The sequence below is a fragment of the Heterodontus francisci genome, chromosome 1 (assembly GCF_036365525.1).
Source record: "Heterodontus francisci isolate sHetFra1 chromosome 1, sHetFra1.hap1, whole genome shotgun sequence".
NCBI lineage: Eukaryota > Metazoa > Chordata > Chondrichthyes > Heterodontiformes > Heterodontidae > Heterodontus > Heterodontus francisci.
The window spans coordinates 234,498,511-234,524,737 of NC_090371.1; positions in this window are offsets into that span (position 1 = coordinate 234,498,511).

The window sequence follows — 26,227 nt, forward strand, 5'->3', positions numbered from 1 at the left end:
TGCTCCCTCCAATAATGCCAGGTCTCTGTATTCCCCAATACTGCCAGCTCCCTGCTCCATCAAATACTGCCAGCTCCCTGCTCCCTCCAATACTGTCAGCTCACTCCTCCCTCCAATACTGCCAGCTCCCTGCCCACTCCAATGCTGCCAGCTCACTTCTCACTCAAATACTGCCAGATCACTGCTCCCTCCAATATTGCCAATCTCTGTACTCCGCTATAATGCCAGCTCACTGCTGGCTCCAATATTGCCACATCTCTGTGCTCTGCGATAATGCCAGCTCCCTGCTGGCTCCAATATTGCCACATCTCTGTACTCTGCGATAATGCCAGCTCCCTGCTGGCTCCAATATTGCCACATCTCTGTACTCCCCAATACTACCAGCTACCTGCTCACTCCAATACTGGAGCTCACTGCTCCCTCCAATACTGCCAGCTCACGTCTCCCTCCAATACTGGAGGTCACTGCTCCTTCCAATACTGCCAGCTCACTTCTCCCTCCAATACTGCCAATCTCTGTACTCCCCAATACTGCCAGCTCCCTGCACGCTCCAATACTGGAGCTCACTGCTCCCTCCAATACTGCCAGCTCACTTCTCCCTCCAATACTGGAGGTCACTTCTACCTCCAATACTGCCAGCTCACTTCTCCCTCCAATACTGCCAATCTCTGTACTCCCCAAAACTGCCAGCTCCCGGCTCCATCCAATAGTACCAGTTCTCTGCTCCCTCCAGTGCTGCCAGTTCCCTGCACACTCTAATACTACCAGTTCCCTGCACCTTCCAATAATGCCAGCTCCCTCCCATACTGCCAGCTTCCTGCTCCCCCCAATGCTGCCAGCTCCCTGCTCCCCCCAATACTGCCATCTCCATGTTCCATCCAATACTACTCGTTCCCTGCACCCTCCGATACTGCCAGTTCCCTGCTCCCTACAATACTGCCAGATCTCTTTACTCCCAATACTGCCCCCTCCCTGCTCCCTCCAATACTGCCAGATCTCTGTACTCCCCAATACTGCCAGCTCCCTGCTCCCTCCCATACTGCCAGATCTCTGTACTCCCCAATACTGCCAGCTCCCTGCCCCCTCCAATACTGCCATCTCCCTACTCCCTCCAATAGTGTCAGCTCCCTGCCCCCTCCAATACTGCCAGCTCCCAGGTCCCTCCAAAACTTCCAGCTCCCCGCTCCCTCCAAGACTGCCAGCTCCCAGGTCCCTCCAAAACTGCCAGCTGCCCGCTCCCTCCAATACTGCCAACCTCCTGCACCCTCCAGTACTACCAGCTCCCAGCACCCTCCAATACTGCCATCTCCCTCCTCCTTCCAATAGTGACAACTCCCTGCCCCCTCCAATAATGCAAGATCTCTGTACTCCTCAATACTGCCAGTTCCCTGCTCCCTACCATACTGACATATCTCAGTTCTCCCAATACGGCCAGCTCACTGCTCCCACCCATACTGCCAGATGTCTGTTCTCCCAATACTGCCAGCTCCCTGCTCCCTCCAACACTACGACTCCATTCTCCCTGCAATACAACCAGATTTCTGGACTCCGCAACACTGCCAGCTCGCTGCTCCCTCCAGTAATGCCAGCTCCCTGCTCCCTCCAATACAGCCAGATTTCTGGACTCCGCAATACTGCCAGCTCCCTGCTCCCTCCAATAATGCCAGCTCCCTGCTGCCCACAACACTACCTGCTCCCTGCTCCATCCAATACTGCCAAATCCCAGCTCCGTCCAATACTGCCAGCTCCCTGCTCTCTCCAACACTGCCAGCTCCCTGCTCCCTTCAGCACTACCTGCTCTCTGCTCCCTCCAATATTGACAGCTCCCTACTGCCTCCAATAATGCCTGATCCCTGCTACCTCCAATACTGCCAGATCTCTGTACTCCCCAATATGTGCCAGCTCCCTGCTCCTTCCAATACTGCCAGATCTCTGCACTCCCCAATGCTGCCAGCTCCCTGCTCCCTCCAATACTGCCAGATCTCTGTACTCCCCAAGACTGCCAACTCACTGCAGCCTTCAATACTGCCAGTTCCCTGCTCCCTACCATACTGACATATCTCAGTTCTCCCAATACGGCCAGCTCACTGCTCCCACCCATACTCCCAGATGTCTGTTCTCCCAATACTGCCAGCTCCCTGCTCCCTCCAACACTACGACTCCATTCTCCCTGCAATACAACCAGATTTCTGGACTCCGCAACACTGCCAGCTCGCTGCTCCCTCCAGTAATGCCAGCTCCCTGCTCCCTCCAATACAGCCAGATTTCTGGACTCCGCAATACTGCCAGCTCCCTACTGCCTCCAATAATGCCTGATCCCTGCTACCTCCAATACTGCCAGATCTCTGTACTCCCCAATATGTGCCAGCTCCCTGCTCCTTCCAATACTGCCAGATCTCTGCACTCCCCAATGCTGCCAGCTCCCTGCTCCCTCCAATACTGCCAGATCTCTGTACTCCCCAAGACTGCCAACTCACTGCAGCCTCCAATACTGCCAGCTTCCTGTGCCCGGCAATGCTGCCAGCTCCATGTTCCATCCAATACTGCACACTCGCTGCACCGTTCAATACTGCCTTCACCCTGCACCTTCCAATACTACTCGTTCCCTGCACCCTCCAATACTGCCAGTTCCCTGCTCCCTACAATACTGCCAGATCTCTTTACTACCAATACTGCCAGCTCCCTGCTCCCTCCAATACTGCCAGCTCCCTGCTCCCTCCAATACAGTCAGCTCCCTGCCCCCTCCAAAACAGCCAGGTCACTGTACTCCCCAATACTGCCAGCTCCCTGCTCCCTCCAATACTGCCAGCTCCCTGCTCCCTCCAATACTGTCAGCTCCCTGCCCCCTCCAATACTGCCAGGTCTCTGTGCACCCCAATACTGCCAGCTCCCTGCTGCCTCCAATACTGCCAGCTTCCTCCTCCCTCCAATATTGCTAGCTTCCTGTTCGCTCACATACTGCCAGATCCATGCTCCCTCCAATACTGCCAGCTCCTTGCTCACTCCAATACTTTCAGCACCGTGCCCCCTCAAATACTGCCAGTTCTCTGTACTCCCCAATACTGCCAGTTCCCAACTCACTCCAATACTGCCAGATCTCTGTACTCCACCATATTGACAGCTGCCTGCTCCCTCCAATACTGCCAGGTCTCTGTACTCCCCAATGGTGCCAGCTCCCTGCTCCCTCCAATACTGCCAGAACTCTGTGCTCCCAAATGCTGCTAGCTCCCTGCTCCCTCCAATACTGCCAGGTCTCTGTACTCCCCATTCCTGCCAGCTCGCTGCTCCTTCCAACACTGCCAGGTCTCTGTACTCCGCAATACTGCCAGCTCCCTGCTCCATCAAATACTGCCATCTCCCTGCTTCCTCCAATACTGCCTGCTCCCTCCAATACTGCCAGGTCTCTGTACTCCCCAATGGTGCCAGCTCCCTGCTCCCTCCAATACTGCCAGATCTCTGTACTCCCCAATGCTGCCAGCTCCCTGCTCCCTACAATACTGCCAGGTCTCTGTACTCCCCAATCCTGCCAGCTCCCTGCTCCCTCCAATACTGCCAGGTCTCTGTACTCCGCAACACTGCCAGCTCCCTGCTCCCTCCAATACTGCCAGATCTCTGTTCTCCCAATACCGCCAGCTCCCTGCTCCCTCCAATACTGCCAGTTCTCTGTACTCCGCAATACTGCCAGCTCCCTGCTCCCTCCAATGCTGCCAGTTCTCAGTACTCCCCAATACTGCCAGCTCCCTGCTCCATTAAATACTACCAGGTGTCTGTACTCCCCACTACTGCCAGCTCTCTGCTCCCTCCAATACTGCCAGATCTCAGTACTCACCAATACTGCCAGCTCCCTGCTCCCTCCAATACTGCCAGGTCTCTGTACTCCTCAATACTGCCAGCTCCCTGCTCCCTCCAATACTGTCAGCTCCCTGACCCCTCCAATACTGCCAGGTCACTGTACTCCCCAATACTGCCAGCTCCCTGCTCCCTCCAGTACTGCCAGCTTACTCCTCACTCCAATACTGCCAGCTTCCTGTTCGCTCAAATACTGCCAACTCGATGCACCCTCCAATACTGCCAGTTCCCAACTCACTCCAAGACTGCCAGATCTCTGTACTTCCCCATACTGACAGCTGCCTGCTCCCTCCTATACTGCCAGCTCCCTGCTCCCTCCAATACTGCCAGCTCACTTCTCCCCCCAATGCTGCGAGCTCCGTGCTCCCTCCAATACTGGCAGATCTCTGCACTCCCCAATACTGCCAGCTCCCTGCTCGCACCAATACTGTCAGATCTCTGTACCCGCAATACTGCCAGCACCCTGGTCACTCCAATATTGCTACATCTCCGTACTCTCCAGTACTGCCAGCACCCTGCTCCCTCCAATACTGGAGCTCACTGCTCCCTCCAATACTGCCAGCTCACTTCTCCCCCCAATACAGCCAGATCACTGCACCCTCCAATATTGCCAGATCTCTGTTTTCCCCAATACTGCCAGCTCCCTGCTCCATCCAATACTGCCAGATCTCTGTACTCCCCAATACTGCCAGCTCCCTGCTCCCTCCAATACTGCCAGATCTCTGTACTCCCCATGGTGCCAGCTCCCTGCTGCATCTAATACTGCCAGATCTCGGTGCACCCCAATGCTGCCAGCTCCCTGCTCCCTCCAATACTGTCAGGTCTCTGTACTCCCCAAATCTGCCAGCTCCCTGCTCCCTCCAATAATGCCAGGTCTCGGTACTCCCCAATACTACCAGCTCCCTGCTCCCTCCAACACTGCCAGCTCCCTGCTCCCTCCAATATTGCCAGGTCTCTGTACTCCGCAATGCTGCCAGCTCCCTGCTCCATCAAATAATGCCAGCTCCCTGCTCCCTCCAATAATGCCAGGTCTCTGTACTCCCCAATACTGCCAGCACCCTGCTCCCTCCAATACTGCCAGCTCCCTGCTCACTCCACTACTGTCAGCTCGCTGCTCGCTCCAATACTGCCAGGTCTCTGTACTGCCCAATACTGCCAGCTCCCTGCTCCATCAAATACTGCCAGCTCCCTGCTCCCTCCAATACAGTCAGCGCACTCCTCCCTCCAATAATACCAGCTCCCTGCTCCCTCCAATACTGTCAGCTCACTCCTTCCTCCAATACTGCCAGCTCCCTGCTCCCTCCAATACTGCCAGCTCCCTGCTCCCTCCAATACTGTCAGCTCACTCCTCCCTCCTATACTGCCAATCTCTGTACTCCCCAAAACTGCCAGCTCCCTGCTCCATCCAATACTGCCAGATCTCTGTTCTCCCAATACTGCCAGCTCCCTGCTCCCTCCAATAGTACCAATTCTCTGCTCCCTCCAGTGCTGCCAGTTCCCTGCACACTCCAATATTACCAGTTCCCTGCACCTTCCAATAATGCCAGCTCCCTCCCATACTGCCAGCTTCCTGCTCTCCCCAATGCTTCAGCTCCCTGCTCCCCCCAATACTGCCATCTCCATGTTCCATCCAATACTACTCGTTCCCTGCACCCTCCTCTACTGCCAGTTCCCTGCTCCCTACAATACTGCCAGATCTCTTTACTCCCAATACTGCCCCCTCCCTGCTCCCTCCAATACTGCCAGGTATCAGTACTCACCAATACTGCCAGCTCCCTGCTCCCTCCAATAATGCCAGGTCTCAGTTCTCACCAATACTGCCAGCTCCCTGCCCCCTTCAATACTGCCAGGTCTCTGTACTCCCCAATGGTGCCAGCTCCCTGCTCCATCCAATACTGCCAGATCTCTGTACTCCCCAATACTGCCAGCTCCCTGCTCCCTCCAATACTGCCAGATCTCTGTTCTCCCAATACCACCAGCTTCCTGCTCCCTCCAATACTGTCAGTTCTCTGTACTCCCCAAAACTGCCAGCTCCCTGCTCCATCAAATACTGCCAGTTCTCTGTACTCCCGAATACTGCCAGCTAACTGGTCCCTCCAATACTGCCAGGTCTCAGTACTCACCAATACTGCCAGCTCCCTGCTCCCTCCAATAATGCCAGGTCTCAGTTCTCACCAATACTGCCAGGTCCCTGCCCCCTCCAATACTGCCACGTCTCTGTACTCCCCTTTGGTGCCAGCTCCCTGCTGCATCTAATACTGCCAGATCTCGGTGCACCCCAATGCTGCCAGCTCCCTGCTCCCTCCAATACTGTCAGGTCTCTGTACTCCCCAAATCTGCCAGCTCCCTGCTCCCTCCAATAATGCCAGGTCTCTGTCCTCCCCAATACTACCAGCTCCCTGCTCCCTCCAACACTGCCAGCTCCCTGCTCCCTCCAATATTGCCAGGTCTCTGTACTCCGCAATGCTGCCAGCTCCCTGCTCCATCAAATAATGCCAGCTCCCTGCTCCGTCCAATAATGCCAGGTCTCTGTACTCCCCAATACTGCCAGCACCCTGCTCCCTCCAATACTGCCAGCTCCCTGCTCACTCCACTACTGTCAGCTCGCTGCTCGCTCCAATACTGCCAGGTCTCTGTACTGCCCAATACTGCCAGCTCCCTGCTCCATCAAATACTGCCAGCTCCCTGCTCCCTCCAATACAGTCAGCGCACTCCTCCCTCCAATAATACCAGCTCCCTGCTCCCTCCAATACTGTCAGCTCACTCCTCCCTCCAATACTGCCAGCTCCCTGCTCCCTCCAATACTGCCAGCTCCCTGCTCCCTCCAATACTGTCAGCTCACTCCTCCCTCCAATACTGCCAATCTCTGTACTCCCCAAAACTGCCAGCTCCCTGCTCCATCCAATACTGCCAGATCTCTGTTCTCCCAATACTGCCAGCTCCCTGCTCCCTCCAATAGTACCAATTCTCTGCTCCCTCCAGTGCTGCCAGTTCCCTGCACACTCCAATATTACCAGTTCCCTGCACCTTCCAATAATGCCAGCTCCCTCCCATACTGCCAGCTTCCTGCTCTCCCCAATGCTTCAGCTCCCTGCTCCCCCCAATACTGCCATCTCCATGTTCCATCCAATACTACTCGTTCCCTGCACCCTCCTATACTGCCAGTTCCCTGCTCCCTACAATACTGCCAGATCTCTTTACTCCCAATACTGCCCCCTCCCTGCTCCCTCCAATACTGCCAGGTATCAGTACTCACCAATACTGCCAGCTCCCTGCTCCCTCCAATAATGCCAGGTCTCAGTTCTCACCAATACTGCCAGCTCCCTGCCCCCTTCAATACTGCCAGGTCTCTGTACTCCCCAATGGTGCCAGCTCCCTGCTCCCTCCAATACTGCCAGATCTCGGTACACCCCAATGCAGCCAGCTCCCTGCTCCCTCCAATAATGCCAGGTCTCTGTACTCCCCAATACTGCCAGCTGCCTGCTCCCTCCAACACTGCCAGCTCCCTGCTCCCTCCAATACTGCCAGCTCACTTCTCCCCCCAATGCTGCGAGCTCCGTGCTCCCTCCAATACTGCCAGATCTCTGCACTCCCCAATACTGCCAGCTCCCTGCTCGCACCAATACTGTCAGATCTCTGTACCCGCAATACTGCCAGCACCCTGGTCACTCCAATATTGCTACATCTCCGTACTCTCCAGTACTGCCAGCACCCTGCTCCCTCCAAAACTGGAGCTCACTGCTCCCTCCAATACTGCCAGCTCACTTCTCCCCCCAATACAGCCAGATCACTGCACCCTCCAATATTGCCAGATCTCTGTTTTCCCCAATACTGCCAGCTCCCTGCTCCATCCAATACTGCCAGATCTCTGTACTCCCCAATACTGCCAGCTCCCTGCTCCCTCCAATACTGCCAGATCTCTGTACTCCCCAATGGTGCCAGCTCCCTGCTGCATCTAATACTGCCAGATCTCGGTGCACCCCAATGCTGCCAGCTCCCTGCTCCCTCCAATACTGTCAGGTCTCTGTACTCCCCAAATCTGCCAGCTCCCTGCTCCCTCCAATAATGCCAGGTCTCTGTACTCCCCAATACTACCAGCTCCCTGCTCCCTCCAACACTGCCAGCTCCCTGCTCCCTCCAATATTGCCAGGTCTCTGTACTCCGCAATGCTGCCAGCTCCCTGCTCCATCAAATAATGCCAGCTCCCTGCTCCCTCCAAAAATGCCAGGTCTCTGTACTCCCCAATACTGCCAGCACCCTGCTCCCTCCAATACTGCCAGCTCCCTGCTCACTCCACTACTGTCAGCTCGCTGCTCGCTCCAATACTGCCAGGTCTCTGTACTGCCCAATACTGCCAGCTCCCTGCTCCCTCCAATACAGTCAGCGCACTCCTCCCTCCAATAATACCAGCTCCCTGCTCCCTCCAATACTGTCAGCTCACTCCTCCCTCCAATACTGCCAGCTCCCTGCTCCCTCCAATACTGCCAGCTCCCTGCTCCCTCCAATACTGTCAGCTCACTCCTCCCTCCAATACTGCCAATCTCTGTACTCCCCAAAACTGCCAGCTCCCTGCTCCATCCAATACTGCCAGATCTCTGTTCTCCCAATACTGCCAGCTCCCTGCTCCCTCCAATAGTACCAATTCCCTGCTCCCTCCAGTGCTGCCAGTTCCCTGCACACTCCAATATTACCAGTTCCCTGCACCTTCCAATAATGCCAGCTCCCTCCCATACTGCCAGCTTCCTGCTCTCCCCAATGCTTCAGCTCCCTACTCCCCCCAATACTGCCATCTCCATGTTCCATCCAATACTACTCGTTCCCTGCACCCTCCTATACTGCCAGTTCCCTGCTCCCTACAATACTGCCAGATCTCTTTACTCCCAATACTGCCCCCTCCCTGCTCCCTCCAATACTGCCAGGTATCAGTACTCACCAATACTGCCAGCTCCCTGCTCACTCCAATAATGCCAGGTCTAAGTTCTCACCAATACTGCCAGCTCCCTGCCCCCTTCAATACTGCCAGGTCTCTGTACTCCCCAATGGTGCCAGCTCCCTGCTCCATCCAATACTGCCAGATCTCTGTACTCCCCAATACTGCCAGCTCCCTGCTCCCTCCAATACTGCCTGATCTCTGTTCTCCCAATACCACCAGCTTCCTGCTCCCTCCAATACTGTCAGTTCTCTGTACTCCCCAAAACTGCCAGCTCCCTGCTCCATCAAATACTGCCAGTTCTCTGTACTCCCGAATACTGCCAGCTAACTGGTCCCTCCAATACTGCCAGGTCTCAGTACTCACCAATACTGCCAGCTCCCTGCTCCCTCCAATAATGCCAGGTCTCAGTTCTCACCAATACTGCCAGGTCCCTGCCCCCTCCAATACTGCCAGGTCTCTGTACTCCCCAATGGTGCCAGCTCCCTGCTGCATCTAATACTGCCAGATCTCGGTGCACCCCAATGCTGCCAGCTCCCTGCTCCCTCCAATACTGTCAGGTCTCTGTACTCCCCAAATCTGCCAGCTCCCTGCTCCCTCCAATAATGCCAGGTCTCTGTACTCCCCAATACTACCAGCTCCCTGCTCCCTCCAACACTGCCAGCTCCCTGCTCCCTCCAATATTGCCAGGTCTCTGTACTCCGCAATGCTGCCAGCTCCCTGCTCCATCAAATAATGCCAGCTCCCTGCTCCCTCCAATAATGCCAGGTCTCTGTACTCCCCAATACTGCCAGCACCCTGCTCCCTCCAATACTGCCAGCTCCCTGCTCACTCCACTACTGTCAGCTCGCTGCTCGCTCCAATACTGCCAGGTCTCTGTACTGCCCAATACTGCCAGCTCCCTGCTCCATCAAATACTGCCAGCTCCCTGCTCCCTCCAATACAGTCAGCGCACTCCTCCCTCCAATAATACCAGCTCCCTGCTCCCTCCAATACTGTCAGCTCACTCCTCCCTCCAATACTGCCAGCTCCCTGCTCCCTCCAATACTGCCAGCTCCCTGCTCCCTCCAATACTGTCAGCTCACTCCTCCCTCCAATACTGCCAATCTCTGTACTCCCCAAAACTGCCAGCTCCCTGCTCCATCCAATACTGCCAGATCTCTGTTCTCCCAATACTGCCAGCTCCCTGCTCCCTCCAATAGTACCAATTCTCTGCTCCCTCCAGTGCTGCCAGTTCCCTGCACACTCCAATATTACCAGTTCCCTGCACCTTCCAATAATGCCAGCTCCCTCCCATAATGCCAGCTTCCTGCTCTCCCCAATGCTTCAGCTCCCTGCTCCCCCCAATACTGCCATCTCCATGTTCCATCCAATACTACTCGTTCCCTGCACCCTCCTATACTGCCAGTTCCCTGCTCCCTACAATACTGCCAGATCTCTTTACTCCCAATACTGCCCCCTCCCTGCTCCCTCCAATACTGCCAGGTATCAGTACTCACCAATACTGCCAGCTCCCTGCTCCCTCCAATAATGCCAGGTCTCAGTTCTCACCAATACTGCCAGCTCCCTGCCCCCTTCAATACTGCCAGGTCTCTGTACTCCCCAATGGTGCCAGCTCCCTGCTCCCTCCAATACTGCCAGATCTCGGTTCACCCCAATGCTGCCAGCTCCCTGCTCCCTCCAATAATGCCAGGTCTCTGTACTCCCCAATACTGCCAGCTGCCTGCTCCCTCCAACACTGCCAGCTCCCTGCTCCCTCCAATATTGCCAGGTCTCTGTACTCCGCAATGCTGCCAGCTCCCTGCTACATCAAATACTGCCAGCTCCCTGCTCCCTCCAATAATGCCAGGTCTCTGTATTCCCCAATACTGCCAGCTCCCTGCTCCATCAAATACTGCCAGCTCCCTGCTCCCTCCAATACTGTCAGCTCACATCTCCGTCCAATACTGCCAGCTCCCTGCCCACTCCAATGCTGCCAGCTCACTTCTCACTCAAATACTGCCAGATCACTGCTCCCTCCAATATTGCCAATCTCTGTACTCCGCTATAATGCCAGCTCACTGCTGGCTCCAATATTGCCACATCTCTGTACTCTGCGATAATGCCAGCTCCCTGCTGGCTCCAATATTGCCACATCTCTGTACTCCCCAATACTACCAGCTCCCTGCTCGCTCCAATACTGGAGCTCACTGCTCCCTCCAATACTGCCAGCTCACGTCTCCCTCCAATACTGGAGGTCACTGCTCCCTCCAATACTGCCAGCTCACTTCTCCCTCCAATACTGCCAATCTCTGTACTCCCCAATACTGCCAGCTCCCTGCACGCTCCAATACTGGAGCTCACTGCTCCCTCCAATACTGCCAGCTCACTTCTCCCTCCAATACTGGAGGTCACTTCTACCTCCAATACTGCCAGCTCACTTCTGCCTCCAATACTGCCAATCTCTGTACTCCCCAAAACTGCCAGCTCCCTGCTCCATCCAATACTGCCAGATCTCTGTTCTCCCAATACTGCCAGCTCCCTGCTCCCTCCAATAGTACCAGTTCTCTGCTCCCTCCAGTGCTGCCAGTTCCCTGCACACTCCAATACTACCAGTTCCCTGCACCTTCCAATAATGCCAGCTCCCTCCCATACTGCCAGCCTCCTGCTCCCCCCAATGCTGCCAGCTCCCTGCTCCCCCCAATACTGCCATCTCCATGTTCCATCCAATACTACTCGTTCCCTGCACCCTCCGATACTGCCAGTTCCCTGCTCCCTACAATACTGCCAGATCTCTTTACTCCCAATACTGCCCCCTCCCTGCTCCCTCCAATACTGCCAGATCTCTGTACTCCCCAATACTGCCAGCTCCCTGCTCCCTCCCATACTGCCAGATCTCTGTCCTCCCCAATACTGCCAGCTCCCTGCCCCCTCCAATACTGCCATCTCCCTACTCCCTCCAATAGTGTCAGCTCCCTGCCCCCTCCAATACTGCCAGCTCCCAGGTCCCACCAAAACTTCCAGCTCCCCGCTCCCTCCAAGACTGCCAGCTCCCAGGTCCCTCCAAAACTGCCAGCTGCCCGCTCCCTCCAATACTGCCAACCTCCTGCACCCTCCAGTACTACCAGCTCCCAGCACCCTCCAATACTGCCATCTCCCTCCTCCTTCCAATAGTGACAACTCCCTGCCCCCTCCAATAATGCAAGATCTCTGTACTCCTCAATACTGCCAGTTCCCTGCTCCCTACCATACTGACATATCTCAGTTCTCCCAATACGGCCAGCTCACTGCTCCCACCCATACACAGTGGCGCAGTGGTTAGCACTGCAGCCTCACAGCTCCAGGGACCCGGGTTCGATTCTGCCTGTGCGGAGTTTGCAAGTTCTCCCTGTGTCTGCGTGGGTTTCCTCCGGGTGCTCCGGTTTCCTCCCACATGCCAAAGACTTGCAGGTTGACAGGTTAATTGGCCATTATAAATTGCCCCTAGTATAGGTAGGTGGTAGTGAAATATATAGGGTCAGGTGGGGATGTGATAGGAATACGGGATTCGTGTAGGATTAGTATAAATGGGTGGTTGATGGTCGGCACAGACTCGGTGGGCCGAAGGGCCTGTTTCAGTGCTGTATCTCTAAAACTCTCTCTAAAACTGCCTTCACCCTGCACCTTCCAATACTACTCGTTCCCTGCACCCTCCAATACTGCCAGTTCCCTGCTCCCTACAATACTGCCAGATCTCTTTACTACCAATACTGCCAGCCCCCTGCTCCCTCCCATACTGTCAGATCTCTGTACTCCCCAATACTGCCAGCTCCCTGCTCCCTCCAATACGGCCAGATCTCTGTACTCCCCAATACTGCCAGCTCCATGCTCCCTCCAATACTGCCAGATCTCTGTTCTCCCAATACTGCCAGCTCCCTGCTTCCTCCAATACTAACAGTTCTCTGCACCCACCAGTGCTGCCAGTTCCCTGCACCCTCCAATACCACCAGTTCCCTGCACCTTCCAGTACTGCCAGCTCCCTCCCATACTGCCAGATTCCTGCGCCCCGCAATGCTGTCAGCTCCCTGCTGCCTCCAAAACTGCCAGATCTCTGTACTCCCCAATACTGCCAGCTCCCTGCTCCCTCCAATACTGCCAGCTCCCTGCTCCCTCCAATACTGTCAGCTCCCTGCCCCCTCCAATACTGCCAGGTCTCTGTACTCCCCAATACTGCCAGCTCCCTGCTGCCTCCAATACTGCCAGCTTCCTCCTCCCTCCAATACTGCTAGCTTCCTGTTCGCTCAAATACTGCCAGATCCATGCTCCCTCCAATACTGCCAGCTCCCTGCTCACTCCAATACTGTCAGCTCCGTGCCCCCTCAAATACTGCCAGTTCTCTGTACTCCCCAATACTGCCAGCTCCCACCTCCCTCCAATACTGCCAGCTCCAGCTTCCCTCGAATATTGCCAGTTCTCTGTACTCCCCAATACTGCCAGTTCCCAACTCACTCCAATACTGCCAGATCTCTGTACTCCACCATATTGACGGCTGCCTGCTCCCTCCAATACTGCCAGGTCTCTGTACTCCCCAATGGTGCCAGCTCCCTGCTCCCTCCAATACTGCCAGAACTCTGTACTCCCCAATGTTGCCAGCTCCCTGCTCCCTCCAATACTGCCAGGTCTCTGTACTCCCCATTCCTGCCAGCTCGCTGCTCATTCCAATACTGCCAGGTCTCTGCACTCCACAATACTGCCAGCTCCCTGCTCCATCAAATACTGCCAGCTCCCTGCTTCCTCCAATACTGCCTACTCCCTCCAATACTGCCAGGTCTCAGTACTCCCCAATGGTGCCTGCTCCCTGCTCCCTCCAATACTGCAAGATCTCTGTACTCCCCAATACTGCCAGCTCCCTGCTCCCTCCAATACTGCCAGGTCTCTGTACTCCGCAACACTGAGAGCTCCCTGCTCCCTCCAATACTGCCAGATCTCTGTTCTCCCAATACCACCAGCTCCCTGCTCCCTCCAATACTGCCAGTTCTCTGTACTCCGCAATACTGCCAGCTCCCTGCTCCCTCCAATGCTGCCAGGTCTCTGTACTCCCCAATGGTGCCAGCTCCCTGCTCCCTCCAATACTGCCAGAACTCTGTACTCCCCAATGCTGCCAGCACCCTGCTCCCTCCAATACTGCCAGATCTCTGTACTCCCCAAGACTGCCAACTCACTGCAGCCTCCAATACTGCCAGCTTCCTGTGCCTGGCAATGCTGCCAGCTCCATGTTCCATCCAATACTGCACACTCGCTGCACCGTTCAATACTGCCTTCACCCTGCACCTTCCAATAATACTCGTTCCCTGCACCCTCCAATACTGCCAGTTCCCTGCTCCCTACAATACTGCCAGATCTCTTTACTACCAATACTGCCAGCTCCCTGCTCCCTCCCATACTGTCAGATCTCTGTACTCCCCAATACTGCCAGCTCCCTGCTCCCTCCAATACTGCCAGATCTCTGTACTCCCCAATACTGCCAGCTCCATGCTCCCTCCAATACTGCCAGATCTCTGTTCTCCCAATACTGCCAGCACCCTGCTTCCTACAATACTAACAGTTCTCTGCACCCTCCAGTGCTGCCAGTTCCCTGCACCCTCCAATACCACCTGTTCCCTGCAACTTCCAATACTGCCAGCTCCCTCCCATACTGCTAGATTCCTGCGCCCGGCAATGCTGCCAGCTCCCTGCTCCCTCCAATACTGCCAGCTCCCTGCTCCCTCCAATACTGTCAGCTCCCTGCCCCCTCCAATACTGCCAGGTCTCTGTACTCCCCAATACTGCCAGCTCCCTGCTGCCTCCAATACTGCCAGCTTCCTCCTCCCTCCAATACTGCTAGCTTCCTGTTCGCTCAAATACTGCCAGATCCATGCTCCCTCCAATACTGCCAGCTCCCTGCTCACTCCAATACTGTCAGCTCCGTGCCCCCTCAAATACTGCCAGTTCTCTGTACTCCCCAATACTGCCAGCTCCCACCTCCCTCCAATACTGCCAGCTCCATTTCCCTCGAATATTGCCAGTTCTCTGTACTCCCCAATACTGCCAGTTCCCAACTCACTCCAATACTGCCAGATCTCTGTACTCCACCATATTGACAGCTGCCTGCTCCCTCCAATACTGCCAGGTCTCTGTCCTCCCCAATGGTGCCAGCTCCCTGCTCCCTCCAATACTGCCAGAACTCTGTACTCCCCAATGTTGCCAGCTCCCTGCTCCCTCCAATACTGCCAGGTCTCTGTACTCCCCATTCCTGCCAGCTCGCTGTTCCTTCCAATACTTCCAGGTCTCTGTACTCCGCAATACTGCCAGCTCCCTGCTCCATCAAATACTGCCAGCTCCCTGCTTCCTCCAATACTGCCTACTCCCTCCAATAATGCCAGGTCTCAGTACTCCCCAATGGTGCCTGCTCCCTGCTCCCTCCAATACTGCCAGATCTCTGTACTCCCCAATGGTGACAGCTCCCTGCTCCCTCCAATACTGCCAGGTCTCTGTACTCCCCAATCCTGCCAGTTCCCTGCTCCCTCCAATACTGCCAGGTCTCTGTACTCCGCAACACTGCCATCTCCCTGCTCCATCAAATACTGCCAGCTCCCTGCTTCCTCCAATACTGCCTACTCCCTCCAATAATGCCAGGTCTCAGTACTCCCCAATGGTGCCTGCTCCCTGCTCCCTCCAATACTGCCAGGTCTCTGTACTCCCCAATCCTGCCAGCTCCCTGCTCCCTCCAATACTGCCAGGTCTCTGTACGCCGCAACACTGCCAGATCCCTGCTCCCTCCAATACTGCCAGATCTCTGTTCTCCCAAGACCACCAGCTCCCTGCTCCCTCCAATACTGCCAGTTCTCTGTACTCCGCAATACTGCCAGCTCCCTGCTCCCTCCAATACTGCCAGATCTCAGTACTCCCCACGACTGTCGGCTCCCTGCTCCATTAAATACTGCCAGGTCTCTGTACTCCCCACTACTGAAGCTCTCTGCTCCCTCCAATACAGCCAGATCTCAGTACTCACCAATATTGCCAGCTCCCTGCTCCCTCCAATACTGCCAGGTCTCTGTACTCCTCAATACTGCCAGCTCCCTGCTCCCTCCAATACTGCCAGCTCCCTGCTCCCTCCAATATTGTCAGCTCCCTGACCCCTCCAATACTGCCAGGTCCCTGTACTCCCCAATACTGCCAGCTCCCTGCTCCCTCCAGTACTGCCAGCTTCCTCCTCACTCCAATACTGCCAGCTTCATGTTCGCTCAAATACTGCCAACTCGATGCCCACTCCAATACTGCCAGTTCCCAACTCACTCCAAGACTGCCAGATCTCTGTACTTCCCCATACTGACAGCTGCCTGCTCCCTCCTATACTGCCAGCTCCCTGCTTCCTCCAATACTGGAGCTCACTGCTCCCTCCAATACTGCCAGCTCACTTCTCCCCCCAATACAGCCAGATCACTGCACCCTCCAATATTGCCAGATCTCTGTTTTCCCCAATACTGCCAGCTCCCTGCTCCATCCAATATTGCCAGATCTCTGTACTCCCCAATATTGCCAGCTCCCTGCTCCCTCCAATACTGCCAGACCTCTGTTCTCCCAATACCACCAGCTCCCTGCTCCCTCCAATACTGTCAGTTCTCTGTACTCCCCAAAACTGCCAGCTCCCTGCTCCATCATATACTGCCAGTTCTCTGTACTCCCGAATACTGCCAGCTAACTGGTCCCTCCAATACTGCCAGGTCTCAGTACTCACCAATACTGCCAGCTCCCTGCTCCCTCCAATAATGCCAGGTCTCAGTTCTCACCAATACTGCCAGCTCCCTGCCCCCACCAATACTGCCAGGTCTCTGTACTCCCCAATGGTGCCAGCTTCCTGCTCCCTCCAATACTGCCAGATCTCGGTACACGCCAATGCTGCCAGCTCCCTGCTCCCTCCAATACTGCCAGGTCTCTGTACTCCCCAATACTGCCAGCTCCCTGCTCCCTCCATTACTGCCAGGTCTCTGTACTCAGCAATACTGCCAGCTCCCTGCTCCATCAAATACTGCCAGCTCCCTGCTCCCTCCAATAATGCCAGGTCTCTGTACTCCCCAAAACTGCCAGGTCCCTGCTCCCTCCAACACTGCCAGCTCCCTGCTCCCTCCAATATTGCCAGGTCTCTGTACTCCACAATGCTGCCAGCTCCCTGCTCCATCAAATACTGCCAGCTCCCTGCTCCCTCCAATAATGCCAGGTCTCTGTACTCCCCAATACTGCCAGCACCCTGCTCCCTCCAATACTGCCAGCTCCCTGCTCCCTCCACTACTGTCAGCTCGCTGCTCGCTCCAATACTGCCAGGTCTCTGTACTGCCCAATACTGCCAGCTCCCTGCTCCATCAAATACTGCCAGCTCCCTGCTCCCTCCAATACTGTCAGCTCACTCCTCCCTCCAATACTGCCAGCTCCCTGCCCACTCCAATGCTGCCAGCTCACTTCTCACTCAAATACTGCCAGATCACTGCTCCCTCCAATATTGCCAATCTCTGTACTCCGCTATAATGCCAGCTCCCTGCTGGCTCCAATATTGCCACATCTCTGTACTCTGCGATAATGCCAGCTCCCTGCTGGCTCCAATATTGCCACATCTCTGTACTCCCCAATACTACCAGCTCCCTGCTCGCTCCAATACTGGAGCTCACTGCTCCCTCCAATACTGCCAGCTCACGTCTCCCTCCAATACTGGAGGTCACTGCTCCCTCCAATACTGCCAGCTCACTTCTCCCCCCAATACTGCCAATCTCTGTACTCCCCAATACTGCCAGCTCCCTGCACGCTCCAATACTGGAGCTCACTGCTCCCTCCAATACTGCCAGCTCACTTCTCCCTCCAATACTGGAGGTCACTTCTACCTCCAATACTGCCAGCTCACTTCTGCCTCCAATACTGCCAATCTCTGTACTCCCCAAAACTGCCAGCTCCCTGCTCCATCCAATACTGCCAGATCTCTGTTCTCCCAATACTGCCAGCTCCCTGCTCCCTCCAATAGTACCAGTTCTCTGCTCCCTCCAGTGCTGCCAGTTCCCTGCACACTCCAATACTACCAGTTCCCTGCACCTTCCAATAATGCCAGCTCCCTCGCATACTGCCAGATTCCTGCGCCCCGCAATGCTGCCAGCTCCATGTTCCATCCAATACTGCACACTCGCTGCACCGTTCAATACTGCCTTCACCCTGCACCTTCCAATACTACTCGTTCCCTGCTCCCTACAATACTGCCAGATCTCTTTACTACCAATACTGCCAGCTCCCTGCTCCCTCCCATATTGTCAGATCTCTGTACTCCCCAATACTGCCAGCTCCCTGCTCCCTCCAATACTGCCAGATCTCTGTTCTCCCAATACTGCCAGCTCCCTGCTTCCTCCAATACTAACAGTTCTCTGCACCCTCCAGTGCTGTCAGTTCCCTGCAACCTCCAATACCACCAGTTCCCTACACCTTCCAATACTGCCAGCTCCCTCGCATACTGCCAGATTCCTGCGCCCCGCAATGCTGTCAGCTCCCTGCTCCCTCCAAAACTGCCAGATCTCTGTACTCCCCAATACTGCCAGCTCCATGCTCCATCCAATACTGCCACATCTCTGTACTCCCCAATACTGCCAGCTCCACGCTCCCTCCAATACTGCCAGATCTCTGTTATCCCAATACTGCGATCTCCCTGCTCCCTCGAATACTACCAGTTCTCTGCACCCTCCAGTACTGCCACTTCCCTGCACCCTCCAATACTACCAGTTCCCTGCACCTTCCAATACTGCCAGCTTCCTCCCATACTGCCAGCTTACTGCTCCCCCCAGTACTGCCATCTCCATGTTCCATCCAATACTGCAAACGCGCTGCACCGTTCAATACTGCCTTCTCCCTGCACCCTCCAATACTACTCGTTCCCTGCACCCTCCAATACTGCCAGTTCCCTGCTCCCTACAATATTGCCAGATCTCTTTGCTCCCAATACAGCCAGCTCCCTGCTCCCTCCCATACTGTCAGATCTCTGTACTCCCCAATGTTGCCAGCTCCCTGCTCACTCCAATACTGCCAGTACTCTGTACTCCCCAATACTGCCAGCTCCCTGTCCCCTCCGATACTGTCATCTCCCTGCTCCCTCCAATAGTGTCAGCTCCCTGCCCCCTCCAATACTGCCAGCTCCCAGGTCCCTCCAAAAATGCCAGCTCCCCATTCCCTCCAATACAGCCAACTTCCTGCACCATCCAGTTCTCCCTGCTTTCAGTACCCTCCAATACTGCCATCTCCCTCCTCCTTCCAATAGTGACTACTCACTGCCCCCTCCAATAATGCAAGATCTCTGTACTCCCCAATACTGCCAGCTCCCTGCTCACTCCAGTAATGCCAGCTCCCTGTTCGCTCCAACACTACGACTCCATTCCCCCTCCAATACAACCAGATTTCTGGACTCCGCAACACTGCCAGCACCGTGCTCCCTCCAGTAATGCCAGCTCCCTGCTCCCTCCAATACAGCCAGATTTCTGGACCCCGCAATACTGCCAGCTCCCTGCTCCCTCCAATACTGCCAGCTCCCTGCTCCCTCCACTACTGTCAGCTCGCTGCTCGCTCCAATACTGCCAGGTCTCTGTACTGCCCAATACTGCCAGCTCCCTGCTCCATCAAATACTGCCAGCTCCCTGCTCCCTCCAATACTGCCAGCTCCCTGCTCCCTCCACTACTGTCAGCTCGCTGCTCGCTCCAATACTGCCAGGTCTCTGCACTCCACAATACTGCCAGCTCCCTGCTCCATCAAATACTGCCAGCTCCCTGCTTCCTCCAATACTGCCTACTCCCTCCAATACTGCCAGGTCTCAGTACTCCCCAATGGTGCCTGCTCCCTGCTCCCTCCAATACTGCAAGATCTCTGTACTCCCCAATACTGCCAGCTCCCTGCTCCCTCCAATACTGCCAGGTCTCTGTACTCCGCAACACTGAGAGCTCCCTGCTCCCTCCAATACTGCCAGATCTCTGTTCTCCCAATACCACCAGCTCCCTGCTCCCTCCAATACTGCCAGTTCTCTGTACTCCGCAATACTGCCAGCTCCCTGCTCCCTCCAATGCTGCCAGGTCTCTGTACTCCCCAATGGTGCCAGCTCCCTGCTCCCTCCAATACTGCCAGAACTCTGTACTCCCCAATGCTGCCAGCACCCTGCTCCCTCCAATACTGCCAGATCTCTGTACTCCCCAAGACTGCCAACTCACTGCAGCCTCCAATACTGCCAGCTTCCTGTGCCTGGCAATGCTGCCAGCTCCATGTTCCATCCAATACTGCACACTCGCTGCACCGTTCAATACTGCCTTCACCCTGCACCTTCCAATAATACTCGTTCCCTGCACCCTCCAATACTGCCAGTTCCCTGCTCCCTACAATACTGCCAGATCTCTTTACTACCAATACTGCCAGCTCCCTGCTCCCTCCCATACTGTCAGATCTCTGTACTCCCCAATACTGCCAGCTCCCTGCTCCCTCCAATACTGCCAGATCTCTGTACTCCCCAATACTGCCAGCTCCATGCTCCCTCCAATACTGCCAGATCTCTGTTCTCCCAATACTGCCAGCTCCCTGCTTCCTACAATACTAACAGTTCTCTGCACCCTCCAGTGCTGCCAGTTCCCTGCACCCTCCAATACCACCTGTTCCCTGCAACTTCCAATACTGCCAGCTCCCTCCCATACTGCTAGAATCCTGCGCCCGGCAATGCTGCCAGCTCCCTGCTCCCTCCAATACTGCCAGCTCCCTGCTCCCTCCAATACTGTCAGCTCCCTGCCCCCTCCAATACTGCCAGGTCTCTGTACTCCCCAATACTGCCAGCTCCCTGCTGCCTCCAATACTGCCAGCTTCCTCCTCCCTCCAATACTGCTAGCTTCCTGTTCGCTCAAATACTGCCAGATCCATGCTCCCTCCAATACTGCCAGCTCCCTGCTCACTCCAATACTGTCAGCTCCGTGCCCCCTCAAATACTGCCAGTTCTCTGTACTCCCCAATACTGCCAGCTCCCACCTCCCTCCAATACTGCCAGCTCCATTTCCCTCGAATATTGCCAGTTCTCTGTACTCCCCAATACTGCCAGTTCCCAACTCACTCCAATACTGCCAGATCTCTGTACTCCACCATATTGACAGCTGCCTGCTCCCTCCAATACTGCCAGGTCTCTGTCCTCCCCAATGGTGCCAGCTCCCTGCTCCCTCCAATACTGCCAGAACTCTGTACTCCCCAATGTTGCCAGCTCCCTGCTCCCTCCAATACTGCCAGGTCTCTGTACTCCCCATTCCTGCCAGCTCGCTGTTCCTTCCAATACTTCCAGGTCTCTGTACTCCGCAATACTGCCAGCTCCCTGCTCCATCAAATACTGCCAGCTCCCTGCTTCCTCCAATACTGCCTACTCCCTCCAATAATGCCAGGTCTCAGTACTCCCCAATGGTGCCTGCTCCCTGCTCCCTCCAATACTGCCAGATCTCTGTACTCCCCAATGGTGACAGCTCCCTGCTCCCTCCAATACTGCCAGGTCTCTGTACTCCCCAATCCTGCCAGTTCCCTGCTCCCTCCAATACTGCCAGGTCTCTGTACTCCGCAACACTGCCATCTCCCTGCTCCATCAAATACTGCCAGCTCCCTGCTTCCTCCAATACTGCCTACTCCCTCCAATAATGCCAGGTCTCAGTACTCCCCAATGGTGCCTGCTCCCTGCTCCCTCCAATACTGCCAGATCTCTGTACTCCCCAATGCTGCCAGCTCCCTGCTCCCTCCAATACTGCCAGGTCTCTGTACTCCCCAATCCTGCCAGCTCCCTGCTCCCTCCAATACTGCCAGGTCTCTGTACGCCACAACACTGCCAGATCCCTGCTCCCTCCAATACTGCCAGATCTCTGTTCTCCCAAGACCACCAGCTCCCTGCTCCCTCCAATACTGCCAGTTCTCTGTACTCCGCAATACTGCCAGCTCCCTGCTCCCTCCAATACTGCCAGATCTCAGTACTCCCCACGACTGTCGGCTCCCTGCTCCATTAAATACTGCCAGGTCTCTGTACTCCCCACTACTGAAGCTCTCTGCTCCCTCCAATACAGCCAGATCTCAGTACTCACCAATATTGCCAGCTCCCTGCTCCCTCCAATACTGCCAGGTCTCTGTACTCCTCAATACTGCCAGCTCCCTGCTCCCTCCAATACTGCCAGCTCCCTGCTCCCTCCAATATTGTCAGCTCCCTGACCCCTCCAATACTGCCAGGTCCCTGTACTCCCCAATACTGCCAGCTCCCTGCTCCCTCCAGTACTGCCAGCTTCCTCCTCACTCCAATACTGCCAGCTTCATGTTCGCTCAAATACTGCCAACTCGATGCCCACTCCAATACTGCCAGTTCCCAACTCACTCCAAGACTGCCAGATCTCTGTACTTCCCCATACTGACAGCTGCCTGCTCCCTCCTATACTGCCAGCTCCCTGCTTCCTCCAATACTGGAGCTCACTGCTCCCTCCAATACTGCCAGCTCACTTCTCCCCCCAATACAGCCAGATCACTGCACCCTCCAATATTGCCAGATCTCTGTTTTCCCCAATACTGCCAGCTCCCTGCTCCATCCAATATTGCCAGATCTCTGTACTCCCCAATATTGCCAGCTCCCTGCTCCCTCCAATACTGCCAGACCTCTGTTCTCCCAATACCACCAGCTCCCTGCTCCCTCCAATACTGTCAGTTCTCTGTACTCCCCAAAACTGCCAGCTCCCTGCTCCATCATATACTGCCAGTTCTCTGTACTCCCGAATACTGCCAGCTAACTGGTCCCTCCAATACTGCCAGGTCTCAGTACTCACCAATACTGCCAGCTCCCTGCTCCCTCCAATAATGCCAGGTCTCAGTTCTCACCAATACTGCCAGCTCCCTGCCCCCACCAATACTGCCAGGTCTCTGTACTCCCCAATGGTGCCAGCTTCCTGCTCCCTCCAATACTGCCAGATCTCGGTACACGCCAATGCTGCCAGCTCCCTGCTCCCTCCAATACTGCCAGGTCTCTGTACTCCCCAATACTGCCAGCTCCCTGCTCCCTCCATTACTGCCAGGTCTCTGTACTCAGCAATACTGCCAGCTCCCTGCTCCATCAAATACTGCCAGCTCCCTGCTCCCTCCAATAATGCCAGGTCTCTGTACTCCCCAAAACTGCCAGGTCCCTGCTCCCTCCAACACTGCCAGCTCCCTGCTCCCTCCAATATTGCCAGGTCTCTGTACTCCACAATGCTGCCAGCTCCCTGCTCCATCAAATACTGCCAGCTCCCTGCTCCCTCCAATAATGCCAGGTCTCTGTACTCCCCAATACTGCCAGCACCCTGCTCCCTCCAATACTGCCAGCTCCCTGCTCCCTCCACTACTGTCAGCTCGCTGCTCGCTCCAATACTGCCAGGTCTCTGTACTGCCCAATACTGCCAGCTCCCTGCTCCATCAAATACTGCCAGCTCCCTGCTCCCTCCAATACTGTCAGCTCACTCCTCCCTCCAATACTGCCAGCTCCCTGCCCACTCCAATGCTGCCAGCTCACTTCTCACTCAAATACTGCCAGATCACTGCTCCCTCCAATATTGCCAATCTCTGTACTCCGCTATAATGCCAGCTCCCTGCTGGCTCCAATATTGCCACATCTCTGTACTCTGCGATAATGCCAGCTCCCTGCTGGCTCCAATATTGCCACATCTCTGTACTCCCCAATACTACCAGCTCCCTGCTCGCTCCAATACTGGAGCTCACTGCTCCCTCCAATACTGCCAGCTCACGTCTCCCTCCAATACTGGAGGTCACTGCTCCCTCCAATACTGCCAGCTCACTTCTCCCCCCAATACTGCCAATCTCTGTACTCCCCAATACTGCCAGCTCCCTGCACGCTCCAATACTGGAGCTCACTGCTCCCTCCAATACTGCCAGCTCACTTCTCCCTCCAATACTGGAGGTCACTTCTACCTCCAATACTGCCAGCTCACTTCTGCCTCCAATACTGCCAATCTCTGTACTCCCCAAAACTGCCAGCTCCCTGCTCCATCCAATACTGCCAGATCTCTGTTCTCCCAATACTGCCAGCTCCCTGCTCCCTCCAATAGTACCAGTTCTCTGCTCCCTCCAGTGCTGCCAGTTCCCTGCACACTCCAATACTACCAGTTCCCTGCACCTTCCAATAATGCCAGCTCCCTCGCATACTGCCAGATTCCTGCGCCCCGCAATGCTGCCAGCTCCATGTTCCATCCAATACTGCACACTCGCTGCACCGTTCAATACTGCCTTCACCCTGCACCTTCCAATACTACTCGTTCCCTGCTCCCTACAATACTGCCAGATCTCTTTACTACCAATACTGCCAGCTCCCTGCTCCCTCCCATATTGTCAGATCTCTGTACTCCCCAATACTGCCAGCTCCCTGCTCCCTCCAATACTGCCAGATCTCTGTTCTCCCAATACTGCCAGCTCCCTGCTTCCTCCAATACTAACAGTTCTCTGCACCCTCCAGTGCTGTCAGTTCCCTGCAACCTCCAATACCACCAGTTCCCTACACCTTCCAATACTGCCAGCTCCCTCGCATACTGCCAGATTCCTGCGCCCCGCAATGCTGTCAGCTCCCTGCTCCCTCCAAAACTGCCAGATCTCTGTACTCCCCAATACTGCCAGCTCCATGCTCCATCCAATACTGCCACATCTCTGTACTCCCCAATACTGCCAGCTCCACGCTCCCTCCAATACTGCCAGATCTCTGTTATCCCAATACTGCGATCTCCCTGCTCCCTCGAATACTACCAGTTCTCTGCACCCTCCAGTACTGCCACTTCCCTGCACCCTCCAATACTACCAGTTCCCTGCACCTTCCAATACTGCCAGCTTCCTCCCATACTGCCAGCTTACTGCTCCCCCCAGTACTGCCATCTCCATGTTCCATCCAATACTGCAAACGCGCTGCACCGTTCAATACTGCCTTCTCCCTGCACCCTCCAATACTACTCGTTCCCTGCACCCTCCAATACTGCCAGTTCCCTGCTCCCTACAATATTGCCAGATCTCTTTGCTCCCAATACAGCCAGCTCCCTGCTCCCTCCCATACTGTCAGATCTCTGTACTCCCCAATGTTGCCAGCTCCCTGCTCACTCCAATACTGCCAGTACTCTGTACTCCCCAATACTGCCAGCTCCCTGTCCCCTCCGATACTGTCATCTCCCTGCTCCCTCCAATAGTGTCAGCTCCCTGCCCCCTCCAATACTGCCAGCTCCCAGGTCCCTCCAAAAATGCCAGCTCCCCATTCCCTCCAATACTGCCAACTTCCTGCACCATCCAGTTCTCCCTGCTTTCAGTACCCTCCAATACTGCCATCTCCCTCCTCCTTCCAATAGTGACTACTCACTGCCCCCTCCAATAATGCAAGATCTCTGTACACCCCAATACAGCCAGCTCCCTGCTCCCTCCAATACTGCCAGATCTCTGTACTCCCCAATACTGCCAGCTCCCTGCTCACTCCAGTAATGCCAGCTCCCTGTTCGCTCCAACACTACGACTCCATTCCCCCTCCAATACAACCAGATTTCTGGACTCCGCAACACTGCCAGCACCGTGCTCCCTCCAGTAATGCCAGCTCCCTGCTCCCTCCAATACAGCCAGATTTCTGGACCCCGCAATACTGCCAGCTCCCTGCTCCCTCCAATACTGCCAGCTCCCTGCTCCCTCCACTACTGTCAGCTCGCTGCTCGCTCCAATACTGCCAGGTCTCTGTACTGCCCAATACTGCCAGCTCCCTGCTCCATCAAATACTGCCAGCTCCCTGCTCCCTCCAATACTGCCAGCTCCCTGCTCCCTCCACTACTGTCAGCTCGCTGCTCGCTCCAATACTGCCAGGTCTCTGCACTCCACAATACTGCCAGCTCCCTGCTCCATCAAATACTGCCAGCTCCCTGCTTCCTCCAATACTGCCTACTCCCTCCAATACTGCCAGGTCTCAGTACTCCCCAATGGTGCCTGCTCCCTGCTCCCTCCAATACTGCAAGATCTCTGTACTCCCCAATACTGCCAGCTCCCTGCTCCCTCCAATACTGCCAGGTCTCTGTACTCCGCAACACTGAGAGCTCCCTGCTCCCTCCAATACTGCCAGATCTCTGTTCTCCCAATACCACCAGCTCCCTGCTCCCTCCAATACTGCCAGTTCTCTGTACTCCGCAATACTGCCAGCTCCCTGCTCCCTCCAATGCTGCCAGGTCTCTGTACTCCCCAATGGTGCCAGCTCCCTGCTCCCTCCAATACTGCCAGAACTCTGTACTCCCCAATGCTGCCAGCACCCTGCTCCCTCCAATACTGCCAGATCTCTGTACTCCCCAAGACTGCCAACTCACTGCAGCCTCCAATACTGCCAGCTTCCTGTGCCTGGCAATGCTGCCAGCTCCATGTTCCATCCAATACTGCACACTCGCTGCACC